Below are 12,140 nucleotides of genomic sequence, written 5' to 3' on the forward strand. Positions count from 1 at the left end.
ACAGAAAGAGGATTTAAGTCTGGGCTTTCAGCTCAGGGAGCCATGCCGCAGCTCTGCAATATTTCGGTTATGCTCTAATTAGTTGTTAGCATACGGTGCAGGTGTCAGGTAATCTGCACTTACTAGAAAGAAATCTGCAAGTAGCAACCAGCAGAAAGGGATAGGGAAGCCAAGGCACTCCTACCCTTGGAAGGGATCCACCATCCCCTAGTACAAGGAGATAAAACTCACAGGGCCGTGGCATGTTAGGGACTTGGGTGGGGGACAGAGATTTGACAGCCATCTGTGTAAGTGCGGTTAGTTTCCCAACCAGTAGGAGCAGTGGAGCATCTCTGGGAAGGGCTGCCTGTATGGTCACCATGAGGCACAGTGGGAAGGGAGGTACTTCCCCACCTCTCTCATTCTATCGAAAAATGAGGCCACATAAAAGCATCACCACATCTTCATGCTAAAAAAGGAATGCAGGCAGAGGGGAAAAAGCAGCTCTGAGAGGTCAGAGTTCACCACACAGATGCTATGACACCTGGGACCACCAGCACATCTCCTCCCTGTCCCTCTGAAAGCCTCACTCCAAAGTCTGAAATACCCCAGAATCTGATGGTATTCACACTCTGATGATAGAAGAAAACTACCACGCTCTCAGGACAAACACCATGTCCCCGTTCTGGCACATTCTGGCCAAGTGGCCCAGGCTCATAGCGTCAACTCTGGACCTTAAAAGCTGGAGTACAGAGCATTCGGTGGAGAGAACAATTTCATACAAGATAATTTGTGTTAAACCATCAGCACTCGACCTGGAATTCATTTATTAGATTCGCTTTTGAAAAAGACACAATGCTGAATGAATGGAGCCAAAAATGTACAAGTTTTAATGAAAATAAAAGTTTAAAGTGGGCTAACATATGGCCCACTGCTGTAGAGAAAGCTGGGTTGGAGAAATAGGGTCCTACTTGCCTGCCCAGAGTGATCACAAGAGGCAGAAGAATGCTGGGAACCTGAAGACAACTGGCTCAGACAGGGAGACATAATCAGAAAAATACCACCTTCTTGGGGCTCATTGGTGGAGCATCTGGCTCTCGATTCCAGCTCAAGTCATGATCTCACAGTTTGTAAGGTTGAGCCCTGTGTTGGGCTCTCTGCTGACAGCGTGGAGCCTGCTTGGGGTTCTCTCCCCCCGACCCCACCCTCTCTCTCTGTGCCCCACCCCCCACTCACATGTTCACTCTCAAAATAAATAAATCAACATCATATGTTTTTGCACAGATGTGGATCTTAAGAAACCTAACAGAAGACCATGGGGGAAGGAAAGGAGGGGAAAAAGTTACAAACAGAGAGGGAGGGAGGCAAACCATAACAGACTCTTAAATACAAAGAACTGAGGGTTGATGGGGGGTGGGGGAGAGGGGAAAGTGGGTGATGGGCATTGAGGAGGGCACTTGTTGGGGTGAGCACTGGGTGTCATATGGAAGACAATTTGACAATAAGTTGTATTTAAAAACAAACAAACGAATAAAAATGTTCATTGGGGCATCTGGGTGGTTCAGTCAGTTGAGTGTCTGACTGGCTCAGGTCATGATTTCAAGGATCGTGGGTTTAAGCCCCATGTCGGGCTCTGTGCTGGCAGCTCAGGGTCTGGAACCTGCTTCGGATTCTGTGTCTCCCTCTTGGCCCCTCCTCTCTCTCCCTTCCTCCCTCCCTCTCTTTCTGTCAAAAATAAAAACCTTAAAAAAATTTTTTTTAATAAAGAATAAAAATTTTTTCAAAGTAAAGACCTAGGAGGGGTTTGACAGGTGAGGGTTGCTTCTGGTTCCTGATGTCTTGCCAAGAGTATGCCCCCCTTTCCACATTCTCTTTGGGTCTCAGTCTTCCCACCTGCAAAATGGACAGAACACCACTGATCTCTTATGCTCAGTTACAGATTAAGTGAAGCAGCATTAGTCAAGCACCTGGCAGAGAGCTTGGTACACAGTAGGCATTCAGATAATAAGAGTGGACTTCTGTTTCCTTCTTGTGGACATTGCTCATTAAAAAAAAAAACAGTAATAATAGTAATACCATGAAAGAGCAAACGTACAGAAAGAAACCTGAACCCTGAATAATGAAGACTCACTATATATTCAGCTCAAAAGATGCAGGACAACTCCTTTAAAATCTTTTCTCTGGAGAAAAGAGGCAGCTTAGGGATGGGGAAATGAGGTCTCCCCCACACTGAGTCAAGCTATCTGTGGGCCTGAAGCATCTCAGGTTTGCCTGAGGTAGACAAATGTTCCCACCTTATCAGTGGGTTTCTTTTCTAATTAAAATGCATGAACTTCTGTAAGCTCCAGGTGCCCAGAGGAAGGGGGGGGGGGTTGAGAGGAGGAGAGCAGCGAGCTACAAAGAATCTCCTCCCCCCGCCCCCGTTTAAAAGCCAACCAAAAAAAAAAAAAAAAAAAAAAAGGTTATTGCCAAAAATGTGAGCAAAAATCGTGATTGACCTGGCAACAGTGGTCTCTAAAGAGACACCAAATTAGGAAGGAAAAGAAAAAGAATGGATGGCCTGGAGGCCCTTCCCCTGTGAAGGTGAAGGTATCTCTGTTTGGGGCTGGTAGCACCCCATTTCTGCCTCAGCTGACACTTTCCAAGTGACAGCATGGTAGGGAGCCAAGAAGTTTCCATAAGAGGACCATGGACTGTGAAAGTAATTGTTGATCTTTACTGGGTCCTTTCTTCATGCCGACACTTTGCATTTATCATCTCATTATTCCTTATGATGACTCTCTTAATTTAAGGCCTCCTACCATCTCCACTTCATCCATGAGGTATCTGAAGCACCAAGATGGTAATCATCAGGCATCATAACCAATAATTGGTAAAGATGGGATTCAAACTTTACAAGCTCCATGATAATAGCTAGCTTTTATTGGTCACTTACTAAATGCCAGGCACTGTGCTAAATCCTTTACCACCTTTGGTTTAATCCTCATGGCACCCGGAAGAGGTGGCTATTGTTAGGACACCCATTCTACAGGGAAGTAAACTGAGATTCAGACAAGTTAGGTGGCTCACTCAAGGTTATACAGCCAGCAAGTAGTGGAAACAAGATCCAAACCCAGATTCCAAACCCATCTTGTCAAAGGTTGTGCTCCACACACCATGCGAAACAAACAACTGAGTACAATGAGGATGGGGGGTGGTCAGAACCGGAAAATTATGTGCTCTGGAATGGGGTTCTAGAACTTGCATTCCCGACAAGTTCCCAGGGGACACCGATATTGCTGATTTGGGATCACACTTTGACAAAAGCTGATTGACAGATGGTGACCTGGAGGATGAATGTGGATGGGTGGAAGACAGAATGCACTAGAGAGAAAAAAGTGTTGCAATACTCAGAGCAGCTTCTGTGTGACGCACTCCCTACAACAATTTAGGACGCTGTGACCATCACCCTTTTACAGGTGAAGCACTTGGTGACCATGCCCCTGTCTTCTGGACATTGGTCCTGTGGGATCCCAGGTTGGATATCATACGTTCTAGGAACCTTCTCCCCAAACTCCTGGGCTTTGTGTTAGATGTACTCTGCAAGGTACCCATCACCTACCGAACAAGCATCAAGCTGCAGTAGGAAGGCAGGCTTCGCATGTGTTTCCTCTCCTATGAAATGTAAGACCTAAAATTAAGGTCCAGTAATATGGGCCACCTTGACATCTGAAACAGGGAGGGCTTTGGATGGCCTGACCCCTACTTCCTCTCCCAAATGTGCTCCCACAGAGAAGGTCCTCCTTATCAAGGGGGACAAGACACACTTCCTGCTTATCCCTGAGAGGCAGGTTTCAGCTCCTTGCCAGCTCATGGAATTATTCCAACAAGCCAATCACATCTTCCCATGGGAAACAGGGATCCCTCTACCCTCTTGATACTACAGAAGAAGCCTCCTACAGTCCCTGGTACATGAGTAACAACCTGCCAATGTTCTCATCTATGCAGTGTCAGGTGTCCTGTCTTCAGCTATTCCCACGACCTGAGGGTGGGAATCCTTCCTTCACCAACAGAGAAAGACCCTGGATGGTGAGTTCCATGTGAGGGGACTTTGTCCATCTTGTGGTCTTCTCCAGAACCTTGTGTGTGCCCAGGGCATTGGAAGAGCAATTACAGACACATAGGATTGAATGGCTTCGAAACCTCACAACCACCCCCTGAAACTTTTTTTTTTGACAAATGGAGAAACTGAGGCTTGAGAGTTGATATGACTTACCAGGCCTGCTGGCTGCCAGCCCACAGCAGAGGGACAATGTCCATGGAGAGCACAGAGCTGCCCTTGCTGGGTGAGCCTATCCCTGGGGAAAGATCCATCCCTTCTGTGGACACCCTGCTGGACCAACTGTGCCACCAGCCAGGGGCTCAGCAGTCGCAGGGAGCTGCTCTGAGCAGTTCTCAGGTCGCCTTCTCTCTCTGCCTGAGCACACCTGAGAAATTGGGCCTGATGTGATGAAAAGATGCATTCTCAGAAGCCCTGTTCTGGGCACATGTGTGATTCCAGTCACACCAGAAGTAGCACCAAGTATGTTCTAGTGCTTAGAATCACAGGTGCCCTGACTGTGTACCAGGGGTGATGCAGGATGGGGGGGATGGGGGGGAAGGGGTCCACTCAGCACTTTCCAAGCTCATGTCGTAAAAATATTTCAGCAACAACCACACCCTCCACTTCGTGTGTCCAGCTCTGTGACAGGCTTATTATGTACCATGTGCCATTTAATCCTCACAGAAGAGCTAAGAGCAGGGGCACTGAGGACAAGAGGTCATGGAACACACTGTGTAGCACTGCCACAGTCTGAACCCCGGATTCTGTGGCTCCCAAGTCTGTGCTGCAAATGTCCCCTCCATGTCCTAGGTATGATGGAGGAGGAACAAAGACCACAGATAGCACAGCACCTTTCTTCTGAGACTTTACAGCCTACTCAGGGAAGAGACAATACTCACAGGGAAAAATAACTTAAGAGCTCCTATACAGGACTGGTCTGATAACATCAAAGGTGGGGTGGGAGTCACCTTCCCTACTATGGAAACACCAAACAGTCTCACACCGAAGATTTCCCTTTGGGGAAAAACATTAGTACAAATCTCAAAGGCCCATTTAAAATACCATCAGTAAACAATAAATAAATAAAATAAAATAAAATAAAATAAAATAAAATAAAATAAAAATAAAATAAAATAAAATAAAACAAAATAAAATAAAATACCATCAGTCATATAAGGAACTAACGTGTAAGAGGGTTTTTCCTACAGACCCCACCCTGCTAAGAGTTTCTGTGGAAAACGGAAGATCCATTTGGAGCAATCTTTTCTTTCATTTGTCAAGGGCTCCGTTATATACCAGGCATTGTGCTAAGGGCTTTACATCCATGTATATTCTCAGGATAACTTGAAGAGATCATGGTCATATCTGTTCCATTTTACAGATAAGAGAGCTGAGGTAGACAGATTAAGCCTGGATTTTCAAACTGAAGTCTGTGACTCATTAGTAGGATATAAATTATTTTACCAGGTCACAGCAAGCATTGTTTTAAATGAGTACACAGGAGAGGGCATGGGAGGGGAATGAGACAGGACAGAACAGAATGGTAACCATATGTAAGTATTACTTCTTTTGTCTTATTTAAGGACGTGTGTGTGTGTGTATGTATGTACAATGCATAGTATTGTAATATACTACTTCATGCTATTATAATACTATGGTAAAACACCGGAGCCGTGGGGCTCTGTGAAAGGTTTGAAAGCCACTGGGCTAACTTGATGGAGGTTACAAGTCTAGAGATTTGTGAAGCCAGGGTTCAAACTGACATCGTCTTTTTCCAGAGCCTATACTCTTGACCTCTAAACCAGTGCTGTCCATTAAAAATATTTAAAAGACCCACACGTGCAATTTAAAATTTTTTGGTAGGCACATTTAAAGTAAAGGCACATTTGGGGCGCCTGGGTGGCGCAGTCGGTTAAGCGTCCAACTTCAGCCAGGTCACGATCTCGCGGTCCGGGAGTTCGAGCCCCGCGTCAGGCTCTGGGCTGATGGCTCAGAGACTGGAGCCTGTTTCTGATTCTGTGTCTCCCTCTCTCTCTGCCCCTCCCCCGTTCATGCTCTGTCTCTCTCTGTCCCAAAAATAAACGTTGAAAAAAAAATTTTTTTTTAAATTTCAATAAAAAAGTAAAGGCACACTTAAAAGTTACTAAAATTAATTTTAATATTTTTTGATATTGTGTTACATAGAATGTATTATCATTTCAACATGTAAAAATTAATTTTAAAATTAAGTCAATACAAATGGAGTTGTTTGGATCTCCAAAGGCAAGGGAAATAAAAGCAAAAATGAACTATTGGGACTTCATCAAGATAAAAAGCTTCTGCACAGCAAAGGAAACAATCAACAAAACCAAAAGGAAACTGAAATAACAGAAGATATTTGCAAATGACAGATCAGATAAAGGGTTAGTATCCAAAATCTATAAAGAACTTACCAAACTCAACACCCACAAAACAAATAATCCAGTCAAGAAATGGGCAAAGACGGGGCGCCTGGGTGGCGCAGTCGGTTAAGCGTCCGACTTCAACCAGGTCACGATCTCGCGGTCCGTGAGTTCGAGCCCCGCGTCAGGCTCTGGGCTGATGGCTCGGAGCCTGGAGCCTGTTTCCAATTCTGTGTCTCCTTCTCTCTCTGCCCCTCCCCCGTTCATGCTCTGTCTCTCTCTGTCCCAAAAATAAATAAACGTTGAAGAAATGGGCAAAGACATGAATAGACAGTTTTCCAAAGAAGACATCTAGATGGCCAACAGCCACATGAAAAAATGCTCAACGTCACTCATCATCAGGGAAATACAAATCAAAACCACACTGAGATACCACCTCACACCAGTCAGAGTGGCTAAAATTAACAGCTCAGGAAAGAACAGATGTTGGTGAGGATGTGGAGAAATGGGAACCCTCTTGCACTGTTGGTGGGAATGCAAACTGGTGCAGCCACTCTGGAAAACACTGTGGAGCTTCCTCAAAAATCTAAAAGTAGAACTACACTATGACACAGCAATAGCACTACTAGGAATTTATCCAAAGGATACAGGAGTGCTGATTCACAGGGGCACTTGTACCTAAATGTTTATCGCAGCACTTTCAACAATAGCCAAATCATGGGAAAAGCCCAGATGTCTATCAACTGATGAATGGATAAAGAAGATGTGGTTTATATAAGTATACAATGGAAGGAGAAAGAATGAAATCCTGCCATTTGCAGCAACATGGATGGAACTGGAGAGTATTATGCTAAATGAAATCAGTCAAAGAAAGACAGATACCATATGTTTTCACTCATATGTGGGTCCTGAGAAACTTAACAGAAGACCAAGGCGGGGGAGGAAGGGGAAAAAAAGTTACAGAGAGGGAGGGAGGCAAACCATAAGAGATTCTGGGACAATGAGAACAACCTGAGGGTTGATGGGAGGTGGAGTAGATGGGAAAGTGGGTGATGGACATTGAGGAGGGCACTTGTTGGGATGAGCACTGGGTGTTGTATGGAAACCAATCTGACAAGAAACTATTTTTTAAAAAATGGAGTTGTTTGGGAGTTGTTTTTGTTTTCTTACCTTTTTTTGGACCAAGTCCAGGAAATCTGTTTGTTTTACACTTGCCAGCACATCTCAGTTCAGACATGCCCTTCTTCAAGTGCTCAGTAGCCACATAAGACTAGTGGCTAACATATTGGGCAAGAGCTCTCTCAACTACACTACCTCTAATATCCCTTTTGACACTGGGCCCTCATCCTTAGATCTTACCGCAGAGGAAGTTTTCCTGCCCTATTCTGTCCACCCCTGCAAACGTCTAGTGGCCTCTTCCACAAAGCTCCAGAACATCTAAACCCCAAACCCAATGTCCATTTGAGCTATTTCTTTCTACTTCCCTCGGCACCTGTTTGATTTCACATCCTTGCTAGACCATCAGGGAGAAGAACTGGTATGAAAAGGACCCCACAGCAAAGACCTGCTGGAGCGGGGTGAGGACAAAGGCCCTGAACAATAGGAACTTGTGTGGGGTGACGGCCTGACCGTGCTGCTGGCAAAACCGCAGGCCCGTTGGCAGCTTAACACCAGCTTTAAGAAGCACATCCTGGGGCGCCTGGGTGGCGCAGTCGGTTGAGCGTCCGACTTCAGCCAGGTCACGATCTCACGGTCCGTGAGTTCGAGCCCCGCGTCAGGCTCTGGGCTGATGGCTCGGAGCCTGGAGCCTGTTTCCGAGTCTGTGTCTCCCTCTCTCTCTGCCCCTCCCACGTTCATGCTCTGTCTCTCTCTGTCCCAAAAATAAATAAAAACGTTGGAAAAAAAAAAAAAAAAAAAAAAGAAGCACATCCTCCTATTCAGCTTCTCAGAGACACACTTGATCCTTCACACTCAGCCCTGACAGAAATCAGCTGACCTTACCTCCACATCTTTGCCAAAATAAGCTGACTGCAGAAATGCAAAAAGACTGGCATCTGGAGAGTCATTAGAAGAGGAAACAGCTACCTAGTGACTTCAGAACCACCCATTAGATAATCTGATAAATACCAGACATAAATATGCCGTAATGATGGTTGGTAAGCTTGAAGCTCCGGATAGCCATTACCCGGCATGCTCACTGCTCCTGTGAGGGGAAAGAGAGGTCTTTGCACAGACACAAAGAAAGGCTAGGCTCATTGCCCAGCAACAGTGAGAGCCGAGAAGACAGAGCAGACAGCTTCAGGCTCTTCTCATTCTCCCATGGACCCCACTGCCATCTCCTGAGGAAGAGTGATTTTCAGTCCACCCACTTGGTTTCCAAAACCTCTCCAGAGAATGCTGAATAGAAGGAGGACTCAGGGGGAGGAAAATGAAATAGGGGCTGGGAGAAAACGATCAGGCACTTTTGCACGCATGGTGTGGCACCAATCTTGGGACAACGAAATGAAATTTAAGTCTGTGGGGTATTTGTTCATGGCCCTTGAAGGGATGGAGAGCTCTTCGATCATTCACTGGCTTCCTATTCAGTGAGCACCTACCATGTGCAAGGCACTCCATCTGGGTTCCAGGCACTCAAAGATATTCTGCCTGCCCTCTTTACATCCTGGAGCTTGATATGCCAGCCAACTAAATAAGATACCAAGAATACAGCATAGCAGGGGACACAACAGAGGTGTCAACCAAGCACAATAGAAGCCTGGAGTAAGGAATCATGAACATGCTTGGAAAGTGTCAGGGATGGGTAACTAGCACCCATGAGATAGATAGCTCTTTACAACTTACAGAAGCTTCTCAGGAGCATTCCATTTAAGTCTTATGGTATTTACTAGGTCCAGTAGGATGTACATTTCATCACTGAGTAAATGGAGGCTCAGACATCAAGGTACTCATTTATAAGATGGGGGAAGAAACAGGGCATCTGGGTGGCTCAGTCAGTTGAGCGTGGGATCTTGATTTCAGCTCAGGTCATGATCCTAGAGTCATGGTATCAAGCCCTGAGTCAGGCTCCATGCTTGGTACGGAACCTGTTTGAGACTCTCTCCCTCTGCTTCTACTTCTCTCTCTCTCTCTCTCTGTTTCTCTCTCTCTCTCTCTCTCTCTCTCTCTCTCTCTCAAAAAAAAAAGTTTTAAAAAAAGGTTACAATGGTGACTTTTTTTTAGTGTGAATTTCACCCTGGAAACAAACTTAGCAGTCTATGTGGCTCTTTGAAAAAGCTGGTTTCAGGGGTGCCTGGGTGGCGCAGTCGGTTAAGCGTCCGACTTCAGCCAGGTCACGATCTCACGGTCCGTGAGTTCAAGCCCCACGTCGGGCTCTGGGCTGATGGCTCGGAGCCTGGAGCCTGTTTCTGATTCTGTGTCTCCCTCTCTCTCTGCCCCTCCCCCGTTCATGCTCTGTCTCTCTCTGTCCCAAAAATAAATAAAAAACGTTGAAAAAAAAATTTAAAAAAAAAAATAAAATAAAATAAAAAAAAAAAAAGAAAAAGCTGGTTTCAGTAGGTTTGTGTTTATCACAATTAAAAGTTGCTGACATAAGTGATTATGTTAAATGTCTTATCCAGGGCACATGATGCATAGAGTCCAGGGCCTGGACACAACTTGTGTCTGGTCACCTGCTGACCTAGCTTTTTCTCCTCCACACCATGCCCTCACTTAACATGGACGATGGAAGGCTTTTGCAACTCATCAACAGACAGTTGGCTTCTTCCCCAAACCTGCCCATAGGTGGGGAGCATCTACCCAAGTGTATTTATTTTAGGTCCTGTCAGCAGACACCAGACTTTATTAAAAGGATGTTAGCAAGCTTCTTTGCTTCCCTGATTTTGTGAGAATTCTTAATGACTCCAATGTGCATATGTCATTTTTCAGCAAAATCTAATTTCCAGAGAAGGAACATTTGATGCTCTTGAAATGTATCACTCTTCATTTTGCTCCATGGCACATGCTGGACACATTACTCAGTCATTTGTCATATCTCCCCTCACCTACTCCATTCAGGTACAGAGTTAGGTACATCATCCACAGAGGCAGAAAAATCAGTGAGGTGCTAGGATAAAACCTGAGCCAATGTGGCAGAAACTTCCTGATCTTGTGTTTCACAGAATCTTGGATCGATAAGAGACCTTGAAACTTTTAAGTCACAGAACTTTTGCAGTAAAAAACAAAACCCTTAAGCTTTGATTTAACTATGAAGGTTGAATGATAATTTATAGCCAGTGATTCTTATTGTTAGAGCTTAAATAATAATATAAATAGCCTAAAGTTTAGAGAAGCAAAGATGGTGGGGTGGTTATATACTCCCTACTTTCAAGTTGCTTATAAGATAGGGTGTGTGTTCAAGTCTGTGGTACAATACTTGGTTCACATTTTACATGCATTACCTCACGTCGTGGGGGTAGTCCTCCTTTTACAGATGAAGAAACTGAAGCTCAGCAGTTTCCATGATGTACACCAAGGTCCAACATTAAGTTAGTGAAGAAAACAGGTATGATATCAAAGCCCATACTCTAAACCACCATGATGGAATAGAATGATTACATAATAATGTTTTAGAGTCACATATTGAGTGGAAGATTTAATGCTTTACAGCACCTTATAATTTTCAGAAACTTCACACTTGGAATACATTCATACAGACATTAAGAGCTAAAAGACTTCTGAGATGAGAGAGATGATCAAGGGCTGTAACCAATGGGTAACATTTCATAGATGAGGTGGGCTTTGAAGGATAGCTTGTATTTTAGTAATTAACAAGAGAGCAAAGGGCAGCATGGGATTGGGGAAAGAACAAAGGTGAAAGCATGGTGGAGGGGTGGTGGTGACAAATAGCTGGCTAGGGTGATACAGGATTCTCTTAATTCCCAACATGGAATACAGTAAGTATCACAAAAAGCTTTGCTTTGGGGATCCCTTCCTCATGGAAAACTAACAACAATAACAATAATAATACTATCACCATTCACTGGGCAATTTATAGGTGAGCTAATCACAGTGCAAAGCACTACTGGTAACTATCTGCTTGGGTTAACCTCCTCTGGTAACCAAACACAACACCCATCTGGATGATTACATGCACACATTTGCAGGCCATATGGTCCTCTCTGAGCTGAATCCAACCCTAGCTCATAGGCGAGCCATGTGACCCAAACCTACACCAATTGGAACATCATATATTAGCAGAACCTGGCCTTGATACTGATTCAAAGATGAACATGATGCCAGTCAGAGCCAATAATATGACTTTTTCCCTGAACAGATATAGGGGTTGGAGCTACTGCTGCCATCTTGCTGAAGAGATGCAAAGTTTGGGTAACACTGTTGGAGATCTGAATACCGTCCTACTTCTGAACTTCACTTCAGTCAACAGTAAACTGCCTCTTGGCTCATGCTGGTTTGGGTCAGGTTTTTGGTTACTCTTAAATTAAGAAGTCCTAATCAATATAAGCATGTAAACGAACCTCATTTAACCCTCCCAACAATACCATGAGGTAAATGTTAACAGGTATCGTCCCCCTCTTATTGAGATAAGTGGTTGAGGCACAGGGAGGTCAAGCCACCAGCCGGCTGGTGGAGGCAAGTGTGGTTCTAGAGCCAACACTCCCGATCACCATACCAGCTGGCTGGAGTCTAGCTCTGCTCTTATG

The sequence above is a fragment of the Prionailurus viverrinus genome, chromosome A1 (genome assembly GCF_022837055.1).
Source record: "Prionailurus viverrinus isolate Anna chromosome A1, UM_Priviv_1.0, whole genome shotgun sequence".
Classification (NCBI taxonomy): Eukaryota; Metazoa; Chordata; class Mammalia; order Carnivora; family Felidae; genus Prionailurus; species Prionailurus viverrinus.